The sequence below is a fragment of the Schistocerca gregaria genome, chromosome 8 (genome assembly GCF_023897955.1).
Source record: "Schistocerca gregaria isolate iqSchGreg1 chromosome 8, iqSchGreg1.2, whole genome shotgun sequence".
NCBI classification, from domain to species: Eukaryota; Metazoa; Arthropoda; class Insecta; order Orthoptera; family Acrididae; genus Schistocerca; species Schistocerca gregaria.
In genome coordinates this window covers 110946881-110968649 of record NC_064927.1, presented here as the reverse complement: position 1 = coordinate 110968649, position 21769 = coordinate 110946881, and the positions used below count along the sequence as shown (strand labels likewise).

General features: G+C 52.6%; 48 non-coding genes across 48 annotated transcripts; 17 read left to right on the top strand and 31 right to left on the bottom strand.

The window, feature by feature from the left end:
- Positions 1 to 708: 708 nt before the first annotated feature.
- On the top strand, positions 709 to 780 carry Trnam-cau (transfer RNA methionine (anticodon CAU)). The gene has a single exon. It is a non-coding gene; the product is annotated as a tRNA-Met (tRNA).
- A 206-nt stretch (positions 781 to 986) lies between these two features.
- On the bottom strand, positions 987 to 1058 carry Trnad-guc (transfer RNA aspartic acid (anticodon GUC)). The gene has a single exon. It is a non-coding gene; the product is annotated as a tRNA-Asp (tRNA).
- Positions 1059 to 1159: 101 nt separating this feature from the next.
- Positions 1160 to 1251, bottom strand: Trnai-uau (transfer RNA isoleucine (anticodon UAU)). The gene is given in 2 exon segments: positions 1160 to 1195; positions 1214 to 1251. It is a non-coding gene; the product is annotated as a tRNA-Ile (tRNA).
- Positions 1252 to 1989: 738 nt separating this feature from the next.
- Trnam-cau (transfer RNA methionine (anticodon CAU)) lies at positions 1990 to 2061 on the top strand. Its single transcript has one exon. It is a non-coding gene; the product is annotated as a tRNA-Met (tRNA).
- A 206-nt stretch (positions 2062 to 2267) lies between these two features.
- Trnad-guc (transfer RNA aspartic acid (anticodon GUC)) lies at positions 2268 to 2339 on the bottom strand. Its single transcript has one exon. It is a non-coding gene; the product is annotated as a tRNA-Asp (tRNA).
- Positions 2340 to 2440: 101 nt separating this feature from the next.
- Trnai-uau (transfer RNA isoleucine (anticodon UAU)) lies at positions 2441 to 2532 on the bottom strand. Its single transcript is given in 2 exon segments — positions 2441 to 2476; positions 2495 to 2532. It is a non-coding gene; the product is annotated as a tRNA-Ile (tRNA).
- A 738-nt stretch (positions 2533 to 3270) lies between these two features.
- On the top strand, positions 3271 to 3342 carry Trnam-cau (transfer RNA methionine (anticodon CAU)). The gene has a single exon. It is a non-coding gene; the product is annotated as a tRNA-Met (tRNA).
- Positions 3343 to 3548: 206 nt separating this feature from the next.
- Trnad-guc (transfer RNA aspartic acid (anticodon GUC)) lies at positions 3549 to 3620 on the bottom strand. The gene has a single exon. It is a non-coding gene; the product is annotated as a tRNA-Asp (tRNA).
- Positions 3621 to 3721: 101 nt separating this feature from the next.
- Trnai-uau (transfer RNA isoleucine (anticodon UAU)) lies at positions 3722 to 3813 on the bottom strand. Its single transcript is given in 2 exon segments — positions 3722 to 3757; positions 3776 to 3813. It is a non-coding gene; the product is annotated as a tRNA-Ile (tRNA).
- Positions 3814 to 4551: 738 nt separating this feature from the next.
- Trnam-cau (transfer RNA methionine (anticodon CAU)) lies at positions 4552 to 4623 on the top strand. The gene has a single exon. It is a non-coding gene; the product is annotated as a tRNA-Met (tRNA).
- Positions 4624 to 4829: 206 nt separating this feature from the next.
- Positions 4830 to 4901, bottom strand: Trnad-guc (transfer RNA aspartic acid (anticodon GUC)). The gene has a single exon. It is a non-coding gene; the product is annotated as a tRNA-Asp (tRNA).
- Positions 4902 to 5002: 101 nt separating this feature from the next.
- Positions 5003 to 5094, bottom strand: Trnai-uau (transfer RNA isoleucine (anticodon UAU)). The gene is given in 2 exon segments: positions 5003 to 5038; positions 5057 to 5094. It is a non-coding gene; the product is annotated as a tRNA-Ile (tRNA).
- Positions 5095 to 5832: 738 nt separating this feature from the next.
- Trnam-cau (transfer RNA methionine (anticodon CAU)) lies at positions 5833 to 5904 on the top strand. The gene has a single exon. It is a non-coding gene; the product is annotated as a tRNA-Met (tRNA).
- Positions 5905 to 6110: 206 nt separating this feature from the next.
- Trnad-guc (transfer RNA aspartic acid (anticodon GUC)) lies at positions 6111 to 6182 on the bottom strand. Its single transcript has one exon. It is a non-coding gene; the product is annotated as a tRNA-Asp (tRNA).
- A 101-nt stretch (positions 6183 to 6283) lies between these two features.
- Positions 6284 to 6375, bottom strand: Trnai-uau (transfer RNA isoleucine (anticodon UAU)). Its single transcript is given in 2 exon segments — positions 6284 to 6319; positions 6338 to 6375. It is a non-coding gene; the product is annotated as a tRNA-Ile (tRNA).
- A 738-nt stretch (positions 6376 to 7113) lies between these two features.
- Trnam-cau (transfer RNA methionine (anticodon CAU)) lies at positions 7114 to 7185 on the top strand. Its single transcript has one exon. It is a non-coding gene; the product is annotated as a tRNA-Met (tRNA).
- Positions 7186 to 7391: 206 nt separating this feature from the next.
- Positions 7392 to 7463, bottom strand: Trnad-guc (transfer RNA aspartic acid (anticodon GUC)). The gene has a single exon. It is a non-coding gene; the product is annotated as a tRNA-Asp (tRNA).
- Positions 7464 to 7564: 101 nt separating this feature from the next.
- On the bottom strand, positions 7565 to 7656 carry Trnai-uau (transfer RNA isoleucine (anticodon UAU)). The gene is given in 2 exon segments: positions 7565 to 7600; positions 7619 to 7656. It is a non-coding gene; the product is annotated as a tRNA-Ile (tRNA).
- A 738-nt stretch (positions 7657 to 8394) lies between these two features.
- On the top strand, positions 8395 to 8466 carry Trnam-cau (transfer RNA methionine (anticodon CAU)). The gene has a single exon. It is a non-coding gene; the product is annotated as a tRNA-Met (tRNA).
- A 206-nt stretch (positions 8467 to 8672) lies between these two features.
- Trnad-guc (transfer RNA aspartic acid (anticodon GUC)) lies at positions 8673 to 8744 on the bottom strand. The gene has a single exon. It is a non-coding gene; the product is annotated as a tRNA-Asp (tRNA).
- A 101-nt stretch (positions 8745 to 8845) lies between these two features.
- On the bottom strand, positions 8846 to 8937 carry Trnai-uau (transfer RNA isoleucine (anticodon UAU)). Its single transcript is given in 2 exon segments — positions 8846 to 8881; positions 8900 to 8937. It is a non-coding gene; the product is annotated as a tRNA-Ile (tRNA).
- A 738-nt stretch (positions 8938 to 9675) lies between these two features.
- On the top strand, positions 9676 to 9747 carry Trnam-cau (transfer RNA methionine (anticodon CAU)). The gene has a single exon. It is a non-coding gene; the product is annotated as a tRNA-Met (tRNA).
- Positions 9748 to 9953: 206 nt separating this feature from the next.
- On the bottom strand, positions 9954 to 10025 carry Trnad-guc (transfer RNA aspartic acid (anticodon GUC)). The gene has a single exon. It is a non-coding gene; the product is annotated as a tRNA-Asp (tRNA).
- Positions 10026 to 10126: 101 nt separating this feature from the next.
- Trnai-uau (transfer RNA isoleucine (anticodon UAU)) lies at positions 10127 to 10218 on the bottom strand. The gene is given in 2 exon segments: positions 10127 to 10162; positions 10181 to 10218. It is a non-coding gene; the product is annotated as a tRNA-Ile (tRNA).
- A 738-nt stretch (positions 10219 to 10956) lies between these two features.
- Trnam-cau (transfer RNA methionine (anticodon CAU)) lies at positions 10957 to 11028 on the top strand. The gene has a single exon. It is a non-coding gene; the product is annotated as a tRNA-Met (tRNA).
- Positions 11029 to 11234: 206 nt separating this feature from the next.
- On the bottom strand, positions 11235 to 11306 carry Trnad-guc (transfer RNA aspartic acid (anticodon GUC)). The gene has a single exon. It is a non-coding gene; the product is annotated as a tRNA-Asp (tRNA).
- A 101-nt stretch (positions 11307 to 11407) lies between these two features.
- On the bottom strand, positions 11408 to 11499 carry Trnai-uau (transfer RNA isoleucine (anticodon UAU)). Its single transcript is given in 2 exon segments — positions 11408 to 11443; positions 11462 to 11499. It is a non-coding gene; the product is annotated as a tRNA-Ile (tRNA).
- A 738-nt stretch (positions 11500 to 12237) lies between these two features.
- On the top strand, positions 12238 to 12309 carry Trnam-cau (transfer RNA methionine (anticodon CAU)). Its single transcript has one exon. It is a non-coding gene; the product is annotated as a tRNA-Met (tRNA).
- A 206-nt stretch (positions 12310 to 12515) lies between these two features.
- Positions 12516 to 12587, bottom strand: Trnad-guc (transfer RNA aspartic acid (anticodon GUC)). Its single transcript has one exon. It is a non-coding gene; the product is annotated as a tRNA-Asp (tRNA).
- A 101-nt stretch (positions 12588 to 12688) lies between these two features.
- Trnai-uau (transfer RNA isoleucine (anticodon UAU)) lies at positions 12689 to 12780 on the bottom strand. Its single transcript is given in 2 exon segments — positions 12689 to 12724; positions 12743 to 12780. It is a non-coding gene; the product is annotated as a tRNA-Ile (tRNA).
- Positions 12781 to 13518: 738 nt separating this feature from the next.
- Positions 13519 to 13590, top strand: Trnam-cau (transfer RNA methionine (anticodon CAU)). Its single transcript has one exon. It is a non-coding gene; the product is annotated as a tRNA-Met (tRNA).
- Positions 13591 to 13796: 206 nt separating this feature from the next.
- Positions 13797 to 13868, bottom strand: Trnad-guc (transfer RNA aspartic acid (anticodon GUC)). The gene has a single exon. It is a non-coding gene; the product is annotated as a tRNA-Asp (tRNA).
- A 101-nt stretch (positions 13869 to 13969) lies between these two features.
- On the bottom strand, positions 13970 to 14061 carry Trnai-uau (transfer RNA isoleucine (anticodon UAU)). Its single transcript is given in 2 exon segments — positions 13970 to 14005; positions 14024 to 14061. It is a non-coding gene; the product is annotated as a tRNA-Ile (tRNA).
- Positions 14062 to 14799: 738 nt separating this feature from the next.
- Trnam-cau (transfer RNA methionine (anticodon CAU)) lies at positions 14800 to 14871 on the top strand. Its single transcript has one exon. It is a non-coding gene; the product is annotated as a tRNA-Met (tRNA).
- Positions 14872 to 15077: 206 nt separating this feature from the next.
- Trnad-guc (transfer RNA aspartic acid (anticodon GUC)) lies at positions 15078 to 15149 on the bottom strand. The gene has a single exon. It is a non-coding gene; the product is annotated as a tRNA-Asp (tRNA).
- Positions 15150 to 15250: 101 nt separating this feature from the next.
- On the bottom strand, positions 15251 to 15342 carry Trnai-uau (transfer RNA isoleucine (anticodon UAU)). Its single transcript is given in 2 exon segments — positions 15251 to 15286; positions 15305 to 15342. It is a non-coding gene; the product is annotated as a tRNA-Ile (tRNA).
- Positions 15343 to 16080: 738 nt separating this feature from the next.
- Positions 16081 to 16152, top strand: Trnam-cau (transfer RNA methionine (anticodon CAU)). Its single transcript has one exon. It is a non-coding gene; the product is annotated as a tRNA-Met (tRNA).
- A 206-nt stretch (positions 16153 to 16358) lies between these two features.
- Positions 16359 to 16430, bottom strand: Trnad-guc (transfer RNA aspartic acid (anticodon GUC)). The gene has a single exon. It is a non-coding gene; the product is annotated as a tRNA-Asp (tRNA).
- Positions 16431 to 16531: 101 nt separating this feature from the next.
- Trnai-uau (transfer RNA isoleucine (anticodon UAU)) lies at positions 16532 to 16623 on the bottom strand. Its single transcript is given in 2 exon segments — positions 16532 to 16567; positions 16586 to 16623. It is a non-coding gene; the product is annotated as a tRNA-Ile (tRNA).
- A 738-nt stretch (positions 16624 to 17361) lies between these two features.
- Positions 17362 to 17433, top strand: Trnam-cau (transfer RNA methionine (anticodon CAU)). The gene has a single exon. It is a non-coding gene; the product is annotated as a tRNA-Met (tRNA).
- A 206-nt stretch (positions 17434 to 17639) lies between these two features.
- Trnad-guc (transfer RNA aspartic acid (anticodon GUC)) lies at positions 17640 to 17711 on the bottom strand. Its single transcript has one exon. It is a non-coding gene; the product is annotated as a tRNA-Asp (tRNA).
- A 931-nt stretch (positions 17712 to 18642) lies between these two features.
- Positions 18643 to 18714, top strand: Trnam-cau (transfer RNA methionine (anticodon CAU)). The gene has a single exon. It is a non-coding gene; the product is annotated as a tRNA-Met (tRNA).
- A 206-nt stretch (positions 18715 to 18920) lies between these two features.
- Positions 18921 to 18992, bottom strand: Trnad-guc (transfer RNA aspartic acid (anticodon GUC)). Its single transcript has one exon. It is a non-coding gene; the product is annotated as a tRNA-Asp (tRNA).
- Positions 18993 to 19093: 101 nt separating this feature from the next.
- Positions 19094 to 19185, bottom strand: Trnai-uau (transfer RNA isoleucine (anticodon UAU)). The gene is given in 2 exon segments: positions 19094 to 19129; positions 19148 to 19185. It is a non-coding gene; the product is annotated as a tRNA-Ile (tRNA).
- Positions 19186 to 19923: 738 nt separating this feature from the next.
- Trnam-cau (transfer RNA methionine (anticodon CAU)) lies at positions 19924 to 19995 on the top strand. The gene has a single exon. It is a non-coding gene; the product is annotated as a tRNA-Met (tRNA).
- A 206-nt stretch (positions 19996 to 20201) lies between these two features.
- Positions 20202 to 20273, bottom strand: Trnad-guc (transfer RNA aspartic acid (anticodon GUC)). Its single transcript has one exon. It is a non-coding gene; the product is annotated as a tRNA-Asp (tRNA).
- A 930-nt stretch (positions 20274 to 21203) lies between these two features.
- Trnam-cau (transfer RNA methionine (anticodon CAU)) lies at positions 21204 to 21275 on the top strand. The gene has a single exon. It is a non-coding gene; the product is annotated as a tRNA-Met (tRNA).
- Positions 21276 to 21481: 206 nt separating this feature from the next.
- Trnad-guc (transfer RNA aspartic acid (anticodon GUC)) lies at positions 21482 to 21553 on the bottom strand. Its single transcript has one exon. It is a non-coding gene; the product is annotated as a tRNA-Asp (tRNA).
- Positions 21554 to 21769: the final 216 nt, after the last annotated feature.

Below are 21769 nucleotides of genomic sequence, written 5' to 3'. Positions count from 1 at the left end.
CACTTTGCTGCAAACCAGTGGTGGCCACAAATACATACGATCGCCACCTGCGGCCACACTGCGACTTTGGCACCTAACTACGAATGCTTCGTGCTATTCGTGTTTCATATGCTACGCTTACATGCACATCAACTGCCTCTAGTCAACGAAAAAACGCAGAAAAACGCGCGCCTTGCCTCCTGCTACCTGTCGAACAGCGGGCGCAGATATGTGGCAAGGTCCAAGCTCTGCAAGCGCACCGCGACCACGCCGCTGGACGAGAAGTGCCTTCCTTGGGAGCTTGCAGAGCCCTGAAGAACACGTTTCTTAGAGAGGTGCACTTGTCTCGTAGAACGAGACACAGTCCGTGGCCCTATGGCGCAAGGGATAACGCGTCTGACAACGGATCGGAAGATTCCAGCTTCTGATCCTGGCACTGTCGGCATTTTGTTAGTTGCCAACGCGCAGCTCGGCAGTGGATTTCGTATGTCGCCGCATCGAGGAGTGCAGTGTTATTCCTGTGCATCTCGCAGCTGCATGTCGAGGTGATGGTGGTAAATGCCGCTGCCTGCAAGCGTCAGCGTAGCGTCAGTCGAGCAAAGTCGAGACAAGTCAAGCTGAGAGCTGTAGGAGATGTTGCGCAATTAAATGTACGCGTGTGAAAGCCACGCAGACAACACTGTCCAAGTGTCCCACGTGATGTGACGAAGAGCTAGAACACCCCCACACAGCAGAGTGGCGCAGTGGAAGCGTGCTGGGCCCATAACCCAGAGGTCCGTGGATCGAAACCACGCTCTGCTAAAATTATATCTTTTGCTGATTGTGTCGAGATCGATTACTACGCGTGGAGAGTCGGCATTAACAGCGAACCCCATAATTAGAAAGTGTGAGGAATGCGAGAACTACTTCCTACGATGTAGCATTTTGCAGCAAGTTAATGGCAAAGTTAATGCTCTTCCACCCCACACGCGCAACACTCGAGCAGATTTGTGAGATAAAAATCGCGCCTCCCCGGCGGGGAATCGAACCCCGGTCTCCCGCGTGACAGGCGGGGATACTAACCACTATACTACCGAGGAAGACGCACCTACCGCATATAATGCACATTAAACTTGTTGGCGTAGCTGATACATCTGAAATCTAGCCTCCAGATGCTGTCAGCTGTTACGACATAAAAGTATGCCCCAGGTGAGGCTCGAACTCACAACCCCGGCATTGCTCACGGCTACTGCCTTATAAGTACCGTGCGCTAACCAATTGCGCCACTGGGGCTACAGCCAAACGCTCTCAATTAGCCATATTCACTTTGCTGCAAACCAGTGGTGGCCACAAATACATACGATCGCCACCTGCGGCCACACTGCGACTTTGGCACCTAACTACGAATGCTTCGTGCTATTCGTGTTTCATATGCTACGCTTACATGCACATCAACTGCCTCTAGTCAACGAAAAAACGCAGAAAAACGCGCGCCTTGCCTCCTGCTACCTGTCGAACAGCGGGCGCAGATATGTGGCAAGGTCCAAGCTCTGCAAGCGCACCGCGACCACGCCGCTGGACGAGAAGTGCCTTCCTTGGGAGCTTGCAGAGCCCTGAAGAACACGTTTCTTAGAGAGGTGCACTTGTCTCGTAGAACGAGACACAGTCCGTGGCCCTATGGCGCAAGGGATAACGCGTCTGACAACGGATCGGAAGATTCCAGCTTCTGATCCTGGCACTGTCGGCATTTTGTTAGTTGCCAACGCGCAGCTCGGCAGTGGATTTCGTATGTCGCCGCATCGAGGAGTGCAGTGTTATTCCTGTGCATCTCGCAGCTGCATGTCGAGGTGATGGTGGTAAATGCCGCTGCCTGCAAGCGTCAGCGTAGCGTCAGTCGAGCAAAGTCGAGACAAGTCAAGCTGAGAGCTGTAGGAGATGTTGCGCAATTAAATGTACGCGTGTGAAAGCCACGCAGACAACACTGTCCAAGTGTCCCACGTGATGTGACGAAGAGCTAGAACACCCCCACACAGCAGAGTGGCGCAGTGGAAGCGTGCTGGGCCCATAACCCAGAGGTCCGTGGATCGAAACCACGCTCTGCTAAAATTATATCTTTTGCTGATTGTGTCGAGATCGATTACTACGCGTGGAGAGTCGGCATTAACAGCGAACCCCATAATTAGAAAGTGTGAGGAATGCGAGAACTACTTCCTACGATGTAGCATTTTGCAGCAAGTTAATGGCAAAGTTAATGCTCTTCCACCCCACACGCGCAACACTCGAGCAGATTTGTGAGATAAAAATCGCGCCTCCCCGGCGGGGAATCGAACCCCGGTCTCCCGCGTGACAGGCGGGGATACTAACCACTATACTACCGAGGAAGACGCACCTACCGCATATAATGCACATTAAACTTGTTGGCGTAGCTGATACATCTGAAATCTAGCCTCCAGATGCTGTCAGCTGTTACGACATAAAAGTATGCCCCAGGTGAGGCTCGAACTCACAACCCCGGCATTGCTCACGGCTACTGCCTTATAAGTACCGTGCGCTAACCAATTGCGCCACTGGGGCTACAGCCAAACGCTCTCAATTAGCCATATTCACTTTGCTGCAAACCAGTGGTGGCCACAAATACATACGATCGCCACCTGCGGCCACACTGCGACTTTGGCACCTAACTACGAATGCTTCGTGCTATTCGTGTTTCATATGCTACGCTTACATGCACATCAACTGCCTCTAGTCAACGAAAAAACGCAGAAAAACGCGCGCCTTGCCTCCTGCTACCTGTCGAACAGCGGGCGCAGATATGTGGCAAGGTCCAAGCTCTGCAAGCGCACCGCGACCACGCCGCTGGACGAGAAGTGCCTTCCTTGGGAGCTTGCAGAGCCCTGAAGAACACGTTTCTTAGAGAGGTGCACTTGTCTCGTAGAACGAGACACAGTCCGTGGCCCTATGGCGCAAGGGATAACGCGTCTGACAACGGATCGGAAGATTCCAGCTTCTGATCCTGGCACTGTCGGCATTTTGTTAGTTGCCAACGCGCAGCTCGGCAGTGGATTTCGTATGTCGCCGCATCGAGGAGTGCAGTGTTATTCCTGTGCATCTCGCAGCTGCATGTCGAGGTGATGGTGGTAAATGCCGCTGCCTGCAAGCGTCAGCGTAGCGTCAGTCGAGCAAAGTCGAGACAAGTCAAGCTGAGAGCTGTAGGAGATGTTGCGCAATTAAATGTACGCGTGTGAAAGCCACGCAGACAACACTGTCCAAGTGTCCCACGTGATGTGACGAAGAGCTAGAACACCCCCACACAGCAGAGTGGCGCAGTGGAAGCGTGCTGGGCCCATAACCCAGAGGTCCGTGGATCGAAACCACGCTCTGCTAAAATTATATCTTTTGCTGATTGTGTCGAGATCGATTACTACGCGTGGAGAGTCGGCATTAACAGCGAACCCCATAATTAGAAAGTGTGAGGAATGCGAGAACTACTTCCTACGATGTAGCATTTTGCAGCAAGTTAATGGCAAAGTTAATGCTCTTCCACCCCACACGCGCAACACTCGAGCAGATTTGTGAGATAAAAATCGCGCCTCCCCGGCGGGGAATCGAACCCCGGTCTCCCGCGTGACAGGCGGGGATACTAACCACTATACTACCGAGGAAGACGCACCTACCGCATATAATGCACATTAAACTTGTTGGCGTAGCTGATACATCTGAAATCTAGCCTCCAGATGCTGTCAGCTGTTACGACATAAAAGTATGCCCCAGGTGAGGCTCGAACTCACAACCCCGGCATTGCTCACGGCTACTGCCTTATAAGTACCGTGCGCTAACCAATTGCGCCACTGGGGCTACAGCCAAACGCTCTCAATTAGCCATATTCACTTTGCTGCAAACCAGTGGTGGCCACAAATACATACGATCGCCACCTGCGGCCACACTGCGACTTTGGCACCTAACTACGAATGCTTCGTGCTATTCGTGTTTCATATGCTACGCTTACATGCACATCAACTGCCTCTAGTCAACGAAAAAACGCAGAAAAACGCGCGCCTTGCCTCCTGCTACCTGTCGAACAGCGGGCGCAGATATGTGGCAAGGTCCAAGCTCTGCAAGCGCACCGCGACCACGCCGCTGGACGAGAAGTGCCTTCCTTGGGAGCTTGCAGAGCCCTGAAGAACACGTTTCTTAGAGAGGTGCACTTGTCTCGTAGAACGAGACACAGTCCGTGGCCCTATGGCGCAAGGGATAACGCGTCTGACAACGGATCGGAAGATTCCAGCTTCTGATCCTGGCACTGTCGGCATTTTGTTAGTTGCCAACGCGCAGCTCGGCAGTGGATTTCGTATGTCGCCGCATCGAGGAGTGCAGTGTTATTCCTGTGCATCTCGCAGCTGCATGTCGAGGTGATGGTGGTAAATGCCGCTGCCTGCAAGCGTCAGCGTAGCGTCAGTCGAGCAAAGTCGAGACAAGTCAAGCTGAGAGCTGTAGGAGATGTTGCGCAATTAAATGTACGCGTGTGAAAGCCACGCAGACAACACTGTCCAAGTGTCCCACGTGATGTGACGAAGAGCTAGAACACCCCCACACAGCAGAGTGGCGCAGTGGAAGCGTGCTGGGCCCATAACCCAGAGGTCCGTGGATCGAAACCACGCTCTGCTAAAATTATATCTTTTGCTGATTGTGTCGAGATCGATTACTACGCGTGGAGAGTCGGCATTAACAGCGAACCCCATAATTAGAAAGTGTGAGGAATGCGAGAACTACTTCCTACGATGTAGCATTTTGCAGCAAGTTAATGGCAAAGTTAATGCTCTTCCACCCCACACGCGCAACACTCGAGCAGATTTGTGAGATAAAAATCGCGCCTCCCCGGCGGGGAATCGAACCCCGGTCTCCCGCGTGACAGGCGGGGATACTAACCACTATACTACCGAGGAAGACGCACCTACCGCATATAATGCACATTAAACTTGTTGGCGTAGCTGATACATCTGAAATCTAGCCTCCAGATGCTGTCAGCTGTTACGACATAAAAGTATGCCCCAGGTGAGGCTCGAACTCACAACCCCGGCATTGCTCACGGCTACTGCCTTATAAGTACCGTGCGCTAACCAATTGCGCCACTGGGGCTACAGCCAAACGCTCTCAATTAGCCATATTCACTTTGCTGCAAACCAGTGGTGGCCACAAATACATACGATCGCCACCTGCGGCCACACTGCGACTTTGGCACCTAACTACGAATGCTTCGTGCTATTCGTGTTTCATATGCTACGCTTACATGCACATCAACTGCCTCTAGTCAACGAAAAAACGCAGAAAAACGCGCGCCTTGCCTCCTGCTACCTGTCGAACAGCGGGCGCAGATATGTGGCAAGGTCCAAGCTCTGCAAGCGCACCGCGACCACGCCGCTGGACGAGAAGTGCCTTCCTTGGGAGCTTGCAGAGCCCTGAAGAACACGTTTCTTAGAGAGGTGCACTTGTCTCGTAGAACGAGACACAGTCCGTGGCCCTATGGCGCAAGGGATAACGCGTCTGACAACGGATCGGAAGATTCCAGCTTCTGATCCTGGCACTGTCGGCATTTTGTTAGTTGCCAACGCGCAGCTCGGCAGTGGATTTCGTATGTCGCCGCATCGAGGAGTGCAGTGTTATTCCTGTGCATCTCGCAGCTGCATGTCGAGGTGATGGTGGTAAATGCCGCTGCCTGCAAGCGTCAGCGTAGCGTCAGTCGAGCAAAGTCGAGACAAGTCAAGCTGAGAGCTGTAGGAGATGTTGCGCAATTAAATGTACGCGTGTGAAAGCCACGCAGACAACACTGTCCAAGTGTCCCACGTGATGTGACGAAGAGCTAGAACACCCCCACACAGCAGAGTGGCGCAGTGGAAGCGTGCTGGGCCCATAACCCAGAGGTCCGTGGATCGAAACCACGCTCTGCTAAAATTATATCTTTTGCTGATTGTGTCGAGATCGATTACTACGCGTGGAGAGTCGGCATTAACAGCGAACCCCATAATTAGAAAGTGTGAGGAATGCGAGAACTACTTCCTACGATGTAGCATTTTGCAGCAAGTTAATGGCAAAGTTAATGCTCTTCCACCCCACACGCGCAACACTCGAGCAGATTTGTGAGATAAAAATCGCGCCTCCCCGGCGGGGAATCGAACCCCGGTCTCCCGCGTGACAGGCGGGGATACTAACCACTATACTACCGAGGAAGACGCACCTACCGCATATAATGCACATTAAACTTGTTGGCGTAGCTGATACATCTGAAATCTAGCCTCCAGATGCTGTCAGCTGTTACGACATAAAAGTATGCCCCAGGTGAGGCTCGAACTCACAACCCCGGCATTGCTCACGGCTACTGCCTTATAAGTACCGTGCGCTAACCAATTGCGCCACTGGGGCTACAGCCAAACGCTCTCAATTAGCCATATTCACTTTGCTGCAAACCAGTGGTGGCCACAAATACATACGATCGCCACCTGCGGCCACACTGCGACTTTGGCACCTAACTACGAATGCTTCGTGCTATTCGTGTTTCATATGCTACGCTTACATGCACATCAACTGCCTCTAGTCAACGAAAAAACGCAGAAAAACGCGCGCCTTGCCTCCTGCTACCTGTCGAACAGCGGGCGCAGATATGTGGCAAGGTCCAAGCTCTGCAAGCGCACCGCGACCACGCCGCTGGACGAGAAGTGCCTTCCTTGGGAGCTTGCAGAGCCCTGAAGAACACGTTTCTTAGAGAGGTGCACTTGTCTCGTAGAACGAGACACAGTCCGTGGCCCTATGGCGCAAGGGATAACGCGTCTGACAACGGATCGGAAGATTCCAGCTTCTGATCCTGGCACTGTCGGCATTTTGTTAGTTGCCAACGCGCAGCTCGGCAGTGGATTTCGTATGTCGCCGCATCGAGGAGTGCAGTGTTATTCCTGTGCATCTCGCAGCTGCATGTCGAGGTGATGGTGGTAAATGCCGCTGCCTGCAAGCGTCAGCGTAGCGTCAGTCGAGCAAAGTCGAGACAAGTCAAGCTGAGAGCTGTAGGAGATGTTGCGCAATTAAATGTACGCGTGTGAAAGCCACGCAGACAACACTGTCCAAGTGTCCCACGTGATGTGACGAAGAGCTAGAACACCCCCACACAGCAGAGTGGCGCAGTGGAAGCGTGCTGGGCCCATAACCCAGAGGTCCGTGGATCGAAACCACGCTCTGCTAAAATTATATCTTTTGCTGATTGTGTCGAGATCGATTACTACGCGTGGAGAGTCGGCATTAACAGCGAACCCCATAATTAGAAAGTGTGAGGAATGCGAGAACTACTTCCTACGATGTAGCATTTTGCAGCAAGTTAATGGCAAAGTTAATGCTCTTCCACCCCACACGCGCAACACTCGAGCAGATTTGTGAGATAAAAATCGCGCCTCCCCGGCGGGGAATCGAACCCCGGTCTCCCGCGTGACAGGCGGGGATACTAACCACTATACTACCGAGGAAGACGCACCTACCGCATATAATGCACATTAAACTTGTTGGCGTAGCTGATACATCTGAAATCTAGCCTCCAGATGCTGTCAGCTGTTACGACATAAAAGTATGCCCCAGGTGAGGCTCGAACTCACAACCCCGGCATTGCTCACGGCTACTGCCTTATAAGTACCGTGCGCTAACCAATTGCGCCACTGGGGCTACAGCCAAACGCTCTCAATTAGCCATATTCACTTTGCTGCAAACCAGTGGTGGCCACAAATACATACGATCGCCACCTGCGGCCACACTGCGACTTTGGCACCTAACTACGAATGCTTCGTGCTATTCGTGTTTCATATGCTACGCTTACATGCACATCAACTGCCTCTAGTCAACGAAAAAACGCAGAAAAACGCGCGCCTTGCCTCCTGCTACCTGTCGAACAGCGGGCGCAGATATGTGGCAAGGTCCAAGCTCTGCAAGCGCACCGCGACCACGCCGCTGGACGAGAAGTGCCTTCCTTGGGAGCTTGCAGAGCCCTGAAGAACACGTTTCTTAGAGAGGTGCACTTGTCTCGTAGAACGAGACACAGTCCGTGGCCCTATGGCGCAAGGGATAACGCGTCTGACAACGGATCGGAAGATTCCAGCTTCTGATCCTGGCACTGTCGGCATTTTGTTAGTTGCCAACGCGCAGCTCGGCAGTGGATTTCGTATGTCGCCGCATCGAGGAGTGCAGTGTTATTCCTGTGCATCTCGCAGCTGCATGTCGAGGTGATGGTGGTAAATGCCGCTGCCTGCAAGCGTCAGCGTAGCGTCAGTCGAGCAAAGTCGAGACAAGTCAAGCTGAGAGCTGTAGGAGATGTTGCGCAATTAAATGTACGCGTGTGAAAGCCACGCAGACAACACTGTCCAAGTGTCCCACGTGATGTGACGAAGAGCTAGAACACCCCCACACAGCAGAGTGGCGCAGTGGAAGCGTGCTGGGCCCATAACCCAGAGGTCCGTGGATCGAAACCACGCTCTGCTAAAATTATATCTTTTGCTGATTGTGTCGAGATCGATTACTACGCGTGGAGAGTCGGCATTAACAGCGAACCCCATAATTAGAAAGTGTGAGGAATGCGAGAACTACTTCCTACGATGTAGCATTTTGCAGCAAGTTAATGGCAAAGTTAATGCTCTTCCACCCCACACGCGCAACACTCGAGCAGATTTGTGAGATAAAAGTCGCGCCTCCCCGGCGGGGAATCGAACCCCGGTCTCCCGCGTGACAGGCGGGGATACTAACCACTATACTACCGAGGAAGACGCACCTACCGCATATAATGCACATTAAACTTGTTGGCGTAGCTGATACATCTGAAATCTAGCCTCCAGATGCTGTCAGCTGTTACGACATAAAAGTATGCCCCAGGTGAGGCTCGAACTCACAACCCCGGCATTGCTCACGGCTACTGCCTTATAAGTACCGTGCGCTAACCAATTGCGCCACTGGGGCTACAGCCAAACGCTCTCAATTAGCCATATTCACTTTGCTGCAAACCAGTGGTGGCCACAAATACATACGATCGCCACCTGCGGCCACACTGCGACTTTGGCACCTAACTACGAATGCTTCGTGCTATTCGTGTTTCATATGCTACGCTTACATGCACATCAACTGCCTCTAGTCAACGAAAAAACGCAGAAAAACGCGCGCCTTGCCTCCTGCTACCTGTCGAACAGCGGGCGCAGATATGTGGCAAGGTCCAAGCTCTGCAAGCGCACCGCGACCACGCCGCTGGACGAGAAGTGCCTTCCTTGGGAGCTTGCAGAGCCCTGAAGAACACGTTTCTTAGAGAGGTGCACTTGTCTCGTAGAACGAGACACAGTCCGTGGCCCTATGGCGCAAGGGATAACGCGTCTGACAACGGATCGGAAGATTCCAGCTTCTGATCCTGGCACTGTCGGCATTTTGTTAGTTGCCAACGCGCAGCTCGGCAGTGGATTTCGTATGTCGCCGCATCGAGGAGTGCAGTGTTATTCCTGTGCATCTCGCAGCTGCATGTCGAGGTGATGGTGGTAAATGCCGCTGCCTGCAAGCGTCAGCGTAGCGTCAGTCGAGCAAAGTCGAGACAAGTCAAGCTGAGAGCTGTAGGAGATGTTGCGCAATTAAATGTACGCGTGTGAAAGCCACGCAGACAACACTGTCCAAGTGTCCCACGTGATGTGACGAAGAGCTAGAACACCCCCACACAGCAGAGTGGCGCAGTGGAAGCGTGCTGGGCCCATAACCCAGAGGTCCGTGGATCGAAACCACGCTCTGCTAAAATTATATCTTTTGCTGATTGTGTCGAGATCGATTACTACGCGTGGAGAGTCGGCATTAACAGCGAACCCCATAATTAGAAAGTGTGAGGAATGCGAGAACTACTTCCTACGATGTAGCATTTTGCAGCAAGTTAATGGCAAAGTTAATGCTCTTCCACCCCACACGCGCAACACTCGAGCAGATTTGTGAGATAAAAATCGCGCCTCCCCGGCGGGGAATCGAACCCCGGTCTCCCGCGTGACAGGCGGGGATACTAACCACTATACTACCGAGGAAGACGCACCTGCCGCATATAATGCACATTAAACTTGTTGGCGTAGCTGATACATCTGAAATCTAGCCTCCAGATGCTGTCAGCTGTTACGACATAAAAGTATGCCCCAGGTGAGGCTCGAACTCACAACCCCGGCATTGCTCACGGCTACTGCCTTATAAGTACCGTGCGCTAACCAATTGCGCCACTGGGGCTACAGCCAAACGCTCTCAATTAGCCATATTCACTTTGCTGCAAACCAGTGGTGGCCACAAATACATACGATCGCCACCTGCGGCCACACTGCGACTTTGGCACCTAACTACGAATGCTTCGTGCTATTCGTGTTTCATATGCTACGCTTACATGCACATCAACTGCCTCTAGTCAACGAAAAAACGCAGAAAAACGCGCGCCTTGCCTCCTGCTACCTGTCGAACAGCGGGCGCAGATATGTGGCAAGGTCCAAGCTCTGCAAGCGCACCGCGACCACGCCGCTGGACGAGAAGTGCCTTCCTTGGGAGCTTGCAGAGCCCTGAAGAACACGTTTCTTAGAGAGGTGCACTTGTCTCGTAGAACGAGACACAGTCCGTGGCCCTATGGCGCAAGGGATAACGCGTCTGACAACGGATCGGAAGATTCCAGCTTCTGATCCTGGCACTGTCGGCATTTTGTTAGTTGCCAACGCGCAGCTCGGCAGTGGATTTCGTATGTCGCCGCATCGAGGAGTGCAGTGTTATTCCTGTGCATCTCGCAGCTGCATGTCGAGGTGATGGTGGTAAATGCCGCTGCCTGCAAGCGTCAGCGTAGCGTCAGTCGAGCAAAGTCGAGACAAGTCAAGCTGAGAGCTGTAGGAGATGTTGCGCAATTAAATGTACGCGTGTGAAAGCCACGCAGACAACACTGTCCAAGTGTCCCACGTGATGTGACGAAGAGCTAGAACACCCCCACACAGCAGAGTGGCGCAGTGGAAGCGTGCTGGGCCCATAACCCAGAGGTCCGTGGATCGAAACCACGCTCTGCTAAAATTATATCTTTTGCTGATTGTGTCGAGATCGATTACTACGCGTGGAGAGTCGGCATTAACAGCGAACCCCATAATTAGAAAGTGTGAGGAATGCGAGAACTACTTCCTACGATGTAGCATTTTGCAGCAAGTTAATGGCAAAGTTAATGCTCTTCCACCCCACACGCGCAACACTCGAGCAGATTTGTGAGATAAAAATCGCGCCTCCCCGGCGGGGAATCGAACCCCGGTCTCCCGCGTGACAGGCGGGGATACTAACCACTATACTACCGAGGAAGACGCACCTACCGCATATAATGCACATTAAACTTGTTGGCGTAGCTGATACATCTGAAATCTAGCCTCCAGATGCTGTCAGCTGTTACGACATAAAAGTATGCCCCAGGTGAGGCTCGAACTCACAACCCCGGCATTGCTCACGGCTACTGCCTTATAAGTACCGTGCGCTAACCAATTGCGCCACTGGGGCTACAGCCAAACGCTCTCAATTAGCCATATTCACTTTGCTGCAAACCAGTGGTGGCCACAAATACATACGATCGCCACCTGCGGCCACACTGCGACTTTGGCACCTAACTACGAATGCTTCGTGCTATTCGTGTTTCATATGCTACGCTTACATGCACATCAACTGCCTCTAGTCAACGAAAAAACGCAGAAAAACGCGCGCCTTGCCTCCTGCTACCTGTCGAACAGCGGGCGCAGATATGTGGCAAGGTCCAAGCTCTGCAAGCGCACCGCGACCACGCCGCTGGACGAGAAGTGCCTTCCTTGGGAGCTTGCAGAGCCCTGAAGAACACGTTTCTTAGAGAGGTGCACTTGTCTCGTAGAACGAGACACAGTCCGTGGCCCTATGGCGCAAGGGATAACGCGTCTGACAACGGATCGGAAGATTCCAGCTTCTGATCCTGGCACTGTCGGCATTTTGTTAGTTGCCAACGCGCAGCTCGGCAGTGGATTTCGTATGTCGCCGCATCGAGGAGTGCAGTGTTATTCCTGTGCATCTCGCAGCTGCATGTCGAGGTGATGGTGGTAAATGCCGCTGCCTGCAAGCGTCAGCGTAGCGTCAGTCGAGCAAAGTCGAGACAAGTCAAGCTGAGAGCTGTAGGAGATGTTGCGCAATTAAATGTACGCGTGTGAAAGCCACGCAGACAACACTGTCCAAGTGTCCCACGTGATGTGACGAAGAGCTAGAACACCCCCACACAGCAGAGTGGCGCAGTGGAAGCGTGCTGGGCCCATAACCCAGAGGTCCGTGGATCGAAACCACGCTCTGCTAAAATTATATCTTTTGCTGATTGTGTCGAGATCGATTACTACGCGTGGAGAGTCGGCATTAACAGCGAACCCCATAATTAGAAAGTGTGAGGAATGCGAGAACTACTTCCTACGATGTAGCATTTTGCAGCAAGTTAATGGCAAAGTTAATGCTCTTCCACCCCACACGCGCAACACTCGAGCAGATTTGTGAGATAAAAATCGCGCCTCCCCGGCGGGGAATCGAACCCCGGTCTCCCGCGTGACAGGCGGGGATACTAACCACTATACTACCGAGGAAGACGCACCTACCGCATATAATGCACATTAAACTTGTTGGCGTAGCTGATACATCTGAAATCTAGCCTCCAGATGCTGTCAGCTGTTACGACATAAAAGTATGCCCCAGGTGAGGCTCGAACTCACAACCCCGGCATTGCTCACGGCTACTGCCTTATAAGTACCGTGCGCTAACCAATTGCGCCACTGGGGCTACAGCCAAACGCTCTCAATTAGCCATATTCACTTTGCTGCAAACCAGTGGTGGCCACAAATACATACGATCGCCACCTGCGGCCACACTGCGACTTTGGCACCTAACTACGAATGCTTCGTGCTATTCGTGTTTCATATGCTACGCTTACATGCACATCAACTGCCTCTAGTCAACGAAAAAACGCAGAAAAACGCGCGCCTTGCCTCCTGCTACCTGTCGAACAGCGGGCGCAGATATGTGGCAAGGTCCAAGCTCTGCAAGCGCACCGCGACCACGCCGCTGGACGAGAAGTGCCTTCCTTGGGAGCTTGCAGAGCCCTGAAGAACACGTTTCTTAGAGAGGTGCACTTGTCTCGTAGAACGAGACACAGTCCGTGGCCCTATGGCGCAAGGGATAACGCGTCTGACAACGGATCGGAAGATTCCAGCTTCTGATCCTGGCACGGTCGGCATTTTGTTAGTTGCCAACGCGCAGCTCGGCAGTGGATTTCGTATGTCGCCGCATCGAGGAGTGCAGTGTTATTCCTGTGCATCTCGCAGCTGCATGTCGAGGTGATGGTGGTAAATGCCGCTGCCTGCAAGCGTCAGCGTAGCGTCAGTCGAGCAAAGTCGAGACAAGTCAAGCTGAGAGCTGTAGGAGATGTTGCGCAATTAAATGTACGCGTGTGAAAGCCACGCAGACAACACTGTCCAAGTGTCCCACGTGATGTGACGAAGAGCTAGAACACCCCCACACAGCAGAGTGGCGCAGTGGAAGCGTGCTGGGCCCATAACCCAGAGGTCCGTGGATCGAAACCACGCTCTGCTAAAATTATATCTTTTGCTGATTGTGTCGAGATCGATTACTACGCGTGGAGAGTCGGCATTAACAGCGAACCCCATAATTAGAAAGTGTGAGGAATGCGAGAACTACTTCCTACGATGTAGCATTTTGCAGCAAGTTAATGGCAAAGTTAATGCTCTTCCACCCCACACGCGCAACACTCGAGCAGATTTGTGAGATAAAAATCGCGCCTCCCCGGCGGGGAATCGAACCCCGGTCTCCCGCGTGACAGGCGGGGATACTAACCACTATACTACCGAGGAAGACGCACCTACCGCATATAATGCACATTAAACTTGTTGGCGTAGCTGATACATCTGAAATCTAGCCTCCAGATGCTGTCAGCTGTTACGACATAAAAGTATGCCCCAGGTGAGGCTCGAACTCACAACCCCGGCATTGCTCACGGCTACTGCCTTATAAGTACCGTGCGCTAACCAATTGCGCCACTGGGGCTACAGCCAAACGCTCTCAATTAGCCATATTCACTTTGCTGCAAACCAGTGGTGGCCACAAATACATACGATCGCCACCTGCGGCCACACTGCGACTTTGGCACCTAACTACGAATGCTTCGTGCTATTCGTGTTTCATATGCTACGCTTACATGCACATCAACTGCCTCTAGTCAACGAAAAAACGCAGAAAAACGCGCGCCTTGCCTCCTGCTACCTGTCGAACAGCGGGCGCAGATATGTGGCAAGGTCCAAGCTCTGCAAGCGCACCGCGACCACGCCGCTGGACGAGAAGTGCCTTCCTTGGGAGCTTGCAGAGCCCTGAAGAACACGTTTCTTAGAGAGGTGCACTTGTCTCGTAGAACGAGACACAGTCCGTGGCCCTATGGCGCAAGGGATAACGCGTCTGACAACGGATCGGAAGATTCCAGCTTCTGATCCTGGCACGGTCGGCATTTTGTTAGTTGCCAACGCGCAGCTCGGCAGTGGATTTCGTATGTCGCCGCATCGAGGAGTGCAGTGTTATTCCTGTGCATCTCGCAGCTGCATGTCGAGGTGATGGTGGTAAATGCCGCTGCCTGCAAGCGTCAGCGTAGCGTCAGTCGAGCAAAGTCGAGACAAGTCAAGCTGAGAGCTGTAGGAGATGTTGCGCAATTAAATGTACGCGTGTGAAAGCCACGCAGACAACACTGTCCAAGTGTCCCACGTGATGTGACGAAGAGCTAGAACACCCCCACACAGCAGAGTGGCGCAGTGGAAGCGTGCTGGGCCCATAACCCAGAGGTCCGTGGATCGAAACCACGCTCTGCTAAAATTATATCTTTTGCTGATTGTGTCGAGATCGATTACTACGCGTGGAGAGTCGGCATTAACAGCGAACCCCATAATTAGAAAGTGTGAGGAATGCGAGAACTACTTCCTACGATGTAGCATTTTGCAGCAAGTTAATGGCAAAGTTAATGCTCTTCCACCCCACACGCGCAACACTCGAGCAGATTTGTGAGATAAAAATCGCGCCTCCCCGGCGGGGAATCGAACCCCGGTCTCCCGCGTGACAGGCGGGGATACTAACCACTATACTACCGAGGAAGACGCACCTACCGCATATAATGCACATTAAACTTGTTGGCGTAGCTGATACATCTGAAATCTAGCCTCCAGATGCTGTCAGCTGTTACGACATAAAAGTATGCCCCAGGTGAGGCTCGAACTCACAACCCCGGCATTGCTCACGGCTACTGCCTTATAAGTACCGTGCGCTAACCAATTGCGCCACTGGGGCTACAGCCAAACGCTCTCAATTAGCCATATTCACTTTGCTGCAAACCAGTGGTGGCCACAAATACATACGATCGCCACCTGCGGCCACACTGCGACTTTGGCACCTAACTACGAATGCTTCGTGCTATTCGTGTTTCATATGCTACGCTTACATGCACATCAACTGCCTCTAGTCAACGAAAAAACGCAGAAAAACGCGCGCCTTGCCTCCTGCTACCTGTCGAACAGCGGGCGCAGATATGTGGCAAGGTCCAAGCTCTGCAAGCGCACCGCGACCACGCCGCTGGACGAGAAGTGCCTTCCTTGGGAGCTTGCAGAGCCCTGAAGAACACGTTTCTTAGAGAGGTGCACTTGTCTCGTAGAACGAGACACAGTCCGTGGCCCTATGGCGCAAGGGATAACGCGTCTGACAACGGATCGGAAGATTCCAGCTTCTGATCCTGGCACTGTCGGCATTTTGTTAGTTGCCAACGCGCAGCTCGGCAGTGGATTTCGTATGTCGCCGCATCGAGGAGTGCAGTGTTATTCCTGTGCATCTCGCAGCTGCATGTCGAGGTGATGGTGGTAAATGCCGCTGCCTGCAAGCGTCAGCGTAGCGTCAGTCGAGCAAAGTCGAGACAAGTCAAGCTGAGAGCTGTAGGAGATGTTGCGCAATTAAATGTACGCGTGTGAAAGCCACGCAGACAACACTGTCCAAGTGTCCCACGTGATGTGACGAAGAGCTAGAACACCCCCACACAGCAGAGTGGCGCAGTGGAAGCGTGCTGGGCCCATAACCCAGAGGTCCGTGGATCGAAACCACGCTCTGCTAAAATTATATCTTTTGCTGATTGTGTCGAGATCGATTACTACGCGTGGAGAGTCGGCATTAACAGCGAACCCCATAATTAGAAAGTGTGAGGAATGCGAGAACTACTTCCTACGATGTAGCATTTTGCAGCAAGTTAATGGCAAAGTTAATGCTCTTCCACCCCACACGCGCAACACTCGAGCAGATTTGTGAGATAAAAATCGCGCCTCCCCGGCGGGGAATCGAACCCCGGTCTCCCGCGTGACAGGCGGGGATACTAACCACTATACTACCGAGGAAGACGCACCTACCGCATATAATGCACATTAAACTTGTTGGCGTAGCTGATACATCTGAAATCTAGCCTCCAGATGCTGTCAGCTGTTACGACATAAAAGTATGCCCCAGGTGAGGCTCGAACTCACAACCCCGGCATTGCTCACGGCTACTGCCTTATAAGTACCGTGCGCTAACCAATTGCGCCACTGGGGCTACAGCCAAACGCTCTCAATTAGCCATATTCACTTTGCTGCAAACCAGTGGTGGCCACAAATACATACGATCGCCACCTGCGGCCACACTGCGACTTTGGCACCTAACGACGAATGCTTCGTGCTATTCGTGTTTCATATGCTACGCTTACATGCACATCAACTGCCTCTAGTCAACGAAAAAACGCAGAAAAACGCGCGCCTTGCCTCCTGCTACCTGTCGAACAGCGGGCGCAGATATGTGGCAAGGTCCAAGCTCTGCAAGCGCACCGCGACCACGCCGCTGGACGAGAAGTGCCTTCCTTGGGAGCTTGCAGAGCCCTGAAGAACACGTTTCTTAGAGAGGTGCACTTGTCTCGTAGAACGAGACACAGTCCGTGGCCCTATGGCGCAAGGGATAACGCGTCTGACAACGGATCGGAAGATTCCAGCTTCTGATCCTGGCACTGTCGGCATTTTGTTAGTTGCCAACGCGCAGCTCGGCAGTGGATTTCGTATGTCGCCGCATCGAGGAGTGCAGTGTTATTCCTGTGCATCTCGCAGCTGCATGTCGAGGTGATGGTGGTAAATGCCGCTGCCTGCAAGCGTCAGCGTAGCGTCAGTCGAGCAAAGTCGAGACAAGTCAAGCTGAGAGCTGTAGGAGATGTTGCGCAATTAAATGTACGCGTGTGAAAGCCACGCAGACAACACTGTCCAAGTGTCCCACGTGATGTGACGAAGAGCTAGAACACCCCCACACAGCAGAGTGGCGCAGTGGAAGCGTGCTGGGCCCATAACCCAGAGGTCCGTGGATCGAAACCACGCTCTGCTAAAATTATATCTTTTGCTGATTGTGTCGAGATCGATTACTACGCGTGGAGAGTCGGCATTAACAGCGAACCCCATAATTAGAAAGTGTGAGGAATGCGAGAACTACTTCCTACGATGTAGCATTTTGCAGCAAGTTAATGGCAAAGTTAATGCTCTTCCACCCCACACGCGCAACACTCGAGCAGATTTGTGAGATAAAAATCGCGCCTCCCCGGCGGGGAATCGAACCCCGGTCTCCCGCGTGACAGGCGGGGATACTAACCACTATACTACCGAGGAAGACGCACCTACCGCATATAATGCACATTAAACTTGTTGGCGTAGCTGATACATCTGAAATCTAGCCTCCAGATGCTGTCAGCTGTTACGACATAAAAGTATACACTAGATCGCGTGTTAACTCACAACCCCGGCATTGCTCACGGCTACTGCCTTATAAGTACCGTGCGCTAACCAATTGCGCCACTGGGGCTACAGCCAAACGCTCTCAATTAGCCATATTCACTTTGCTGCAAACCAGTGGTGGCCACAAATACATACGATCGCCACCTGCGGCCACACTGCGACTTTGGCACCTAACTACGAATGCTTCGTGCTATTCGTGTTTCATATGCTACGCTTACATGCACATCAACTGCCTCTAGTCAACGAAAAAACGCAGAAAAACGCGCGCCTTGCCTCCTGCTACCTGTCGAACAGCGGGCGCAGATATGTGGCAAGGTCCAAGCTCTGCAAGCGCACCGCGACCACGCCGCTGGACGAGAAGTGCCTTCCTTGGGAGCTTGCAGAGCCCTGAAGAACACGTTTCTTAGAGAGGTGCACTTGTCTCGTAGAACGAGACACAGTCCGTGGCCCTATGGCGCAAGGGATAACGCGTCTGACAACGGATCGGAAGATTCCAGCTTCTGATCCTGGCACTGTCGGCATTTTGTTAGTTGCCAACGCGCAGCTCGGCAGTGGATTTCGTATGTCGCCGCATCGAGGAGTGCAGTGTTATTCCTGTGCATCTCGCAGCTGCATGTCGAGGTGATGGTGGTAAATGCCGCTGCCTGCAAGCGTCAGCGTAGTGTCAGTCGAGCAAAGTCGAGACAAGTCAAGCTGAGAGCTGTAGGAGATGTTGCGCAATTAAATGTACGCGTGTGAAAGCCACGCAGACAACACTGTCCAAGTGTCCCACGTGATGTGACGAAGAGCTAGAACACCCCCACACAGCAGAGTGGCGCAGTGGAAGCGTGCTGGGCCCATAACCCAGAGGTCCGTGGATCGAAACCACGCTCTGCTAAAATTATATCTTTTGCTGATTGTGTCGAGATCGATTACTACGCGTGGAGAGTCGGCATTAACAGCGAACCCCATAATTAGAAAGTGTGAGGAATGCGAGAACTACTTCCTACGATGTAGCATTTTGCAGCAAGTTAATGGCAAAGTTAATGCTCTTCCACCCCACACGCGCAACACTCGAGCAGATTTGTGAGATAAAAATCGCGCCTCCCCGGCGGGGAATCGAACCCCGGTCTCCCGCGTGACAGGCGGGGATACTAACCACTATACTACCGAGGAAGACGCACCTACCGCATATAATGCACATTAAACTTGTTGGCGTAGCTGATACATCTGAAATCTAGCCTCCAGATGCTGTCAGCTGTTACGACATAAAAGTATGCCCCAGGTGAGGCTCGAACTCACAACCCCGGCATTGCTCACGGCTACTGCCTTATAAGTACCGTGCGCTAACCAATTGCGCCACTGGGGCTACAGCCAAACGCTCTCAATTAGCCATATTCACTTTGCTGCAAACCAGTGGTGGCCACAAATACATACGATCGCCACCTGCGGCCACACTGCGACTTTGGCACCTAACTACGAATGCTTCGTGCTATTCGTGTTTCATATGCTACGCTTACATGCACATCAACTGCCTCTAGTCAACGAAAAAACGCAGAAAAACGCGCGCCTTGCCTCCTGCTACCTGTCGAACAGCGGGCGCAGATATGTGGCAAGGTCCAAGCTCTGCAAGCGCACCGCGACCACGCCGCTGGACGAGAAGTGCCTTCCTTGGGAGCTTGCAGAGCCCTGAAGAACACGTTTCTTAGAGAGGTGCACTTGTCTCGTAGAACGAGACACAGTCCGTGGCCCTATGGCGCAAGGGATAACGCGTCTGACAACGGATCGGAAGATTCCAGCTTCTGATCCTGGCACTGTCGGCATTTTGTTAGTTGCCAACGCGCAGCTCGGCAGTGGATTTCGTATGTCGCCGCATCGAGGAGTGCAGTGTTATTCCTGTGCATCTCGCAGCTGCATGTCGAGGTGATGGTGGTAAATGCCGCTGCCTGCAAGCGTCAGCGTAGCGTCAGTCGAGCAAAGTCGAGACAAGTCAAGCTGAGAGCTGTAGGAGATGTTGCGCAATTAAATGTACGCGTGTGAAAGCCACGCAGACAACACTGTCCAAGTGTCCCACGTGATGTGACGAAGAGCTAGAACACCCCCACACAGCAGAGTGGCGCAGTGGAAGCGTGCTGGGCCCATAACCCAGAGGTCCGTGGATCGAAACCACGCTCTGCTAAAATTATATCTTTTGCTGATTGTGTCGAGATCGATTACTACGCGTGGAGAGTCGGCATTAACAGCGAACCCCATAATTAGAAAGTGTGAGGAATGCGAGAACTACTTCCTACGATGTAGCATTTTGCAGCAAGTTAATGGCAAAGTTAATGCTCTTCCACCCCACACGCGCAACACTCGAGCAGATTTGTGAGATAAAAATCGCGCCTCCCCGGCGGGGAATCGAACCCCGGTCTCCCGCGTGACAGGCGGGGATACTAACCACTATACTACCGAGGAAGACGCACCTACCGCATATAATGCACATTAAACTTGTTGGCGTAGCTGATACATCTGAAATCTAGCCTCCAGATGCTGTCAGCTGTTACGACATAAAAGTATGCCCCAGGTGAGGCTCGAATTACAACCCCGGCATTGCTCACGGCTACTGCCTTATAAGTACCGTGCGCTAACCAATTGCGCCACTGGGGCTACAGCCAAACGCTCTCAATTAGCCATATTCACTTTGCTGCAAACCAGTGGTGGCCACAAATACATACGATCGCCACCTGCGGCCACACTGCGACTTTGGCACCTAACTACGAATGCTTCGTGCTATTCGTGTTTCATATGCTACGCTTACATGCACATCAACTGCCTCTAGTCAACGAAAAAACGCAGAAAAACGCGCGCCTTGCCTCCTGCTACCTGTCGAACAGCGGGCGCAGATATGTGGCAAGGTCCAAGCTCTGCAAGCGCACCGCGACCACGCCGCTGGACGAGAAGTGCCTTCCTTGGGAGCTTGCAGAGCCCTGAAGAACACGTTTCTTAGAGAGGTGCACTTGTCTCGTAGAACGAGACACAGTCCGTGGCCCTATGGCGCAAGGGATAACGCGTCTGACAACGGATCGGAAGATTCCAGCTTCTGATCCTGGCACTGTCGGCATTTTGTTAGTTGCCAACGCGCAGCTCGGCAGTGGATTTCGTATGTCGCCGCATCGAGGAGTGCAGTGTTATTCCTGTGCATCTCGCAGCTGCATGTCGAGGTGATGGTGGTAAATGCCGCTGCCTGCAAGCGTCAGCGTAGCGTCAGTCGAGCAAAGTCGAGACAAGTCAAGCTGAGAGCTGTAGGAGATGTTGCGCAATTAAATGTACGCGTGTGAAAGCCACGCAGACAACACTGTCCAAGTGTCCCACGTGATGTGACGAAGAGCTAGAACACCCCCACACAGCAGAGTGGCGCAGTGGAAGCGTGCTGGGCCCATAACCCAGAGGTCCGTGGATCGAAACCACGCTCTGCTAAAATTATATCTTTTGCTGATTGTGTCGAGATCGATTACTACGCGTGGAGAGTCGGCATTAACAGCGAACCCCATAATTAGAAAGTGTGAGGAATGCGAGAACTACTTCCTACGATGTAGCATTTTGCAGCAAGTTAATGGCAAAGTTAATGCTCTTCCACCCCACACGCGCAACACTCGAGCAGATTTGTGAGATAAAAATCGCGCCTCCCCGGCGGGGAATCGAACCCCGGTCTCCCGCGTGACAGGCGGGGATACTAACCACTATACTACCGAGGAAGACGCACCTACCGCATATAATGCACATTAAACTTGTTGGCGTAGCTGATACATCTGAAATCTAGCCTCCAGATGCTGTCAGCTGTTACGACATAAAAGTATGCCCCAGGTGAGGCTCGAATTACAACCCCGGCATTGCTCACGGCTACTGCCTTATAAGTACCGTGCGCTAACCAATTGCGCCACTGGGGCTACAGCCAAACGCTCTCAATTAGC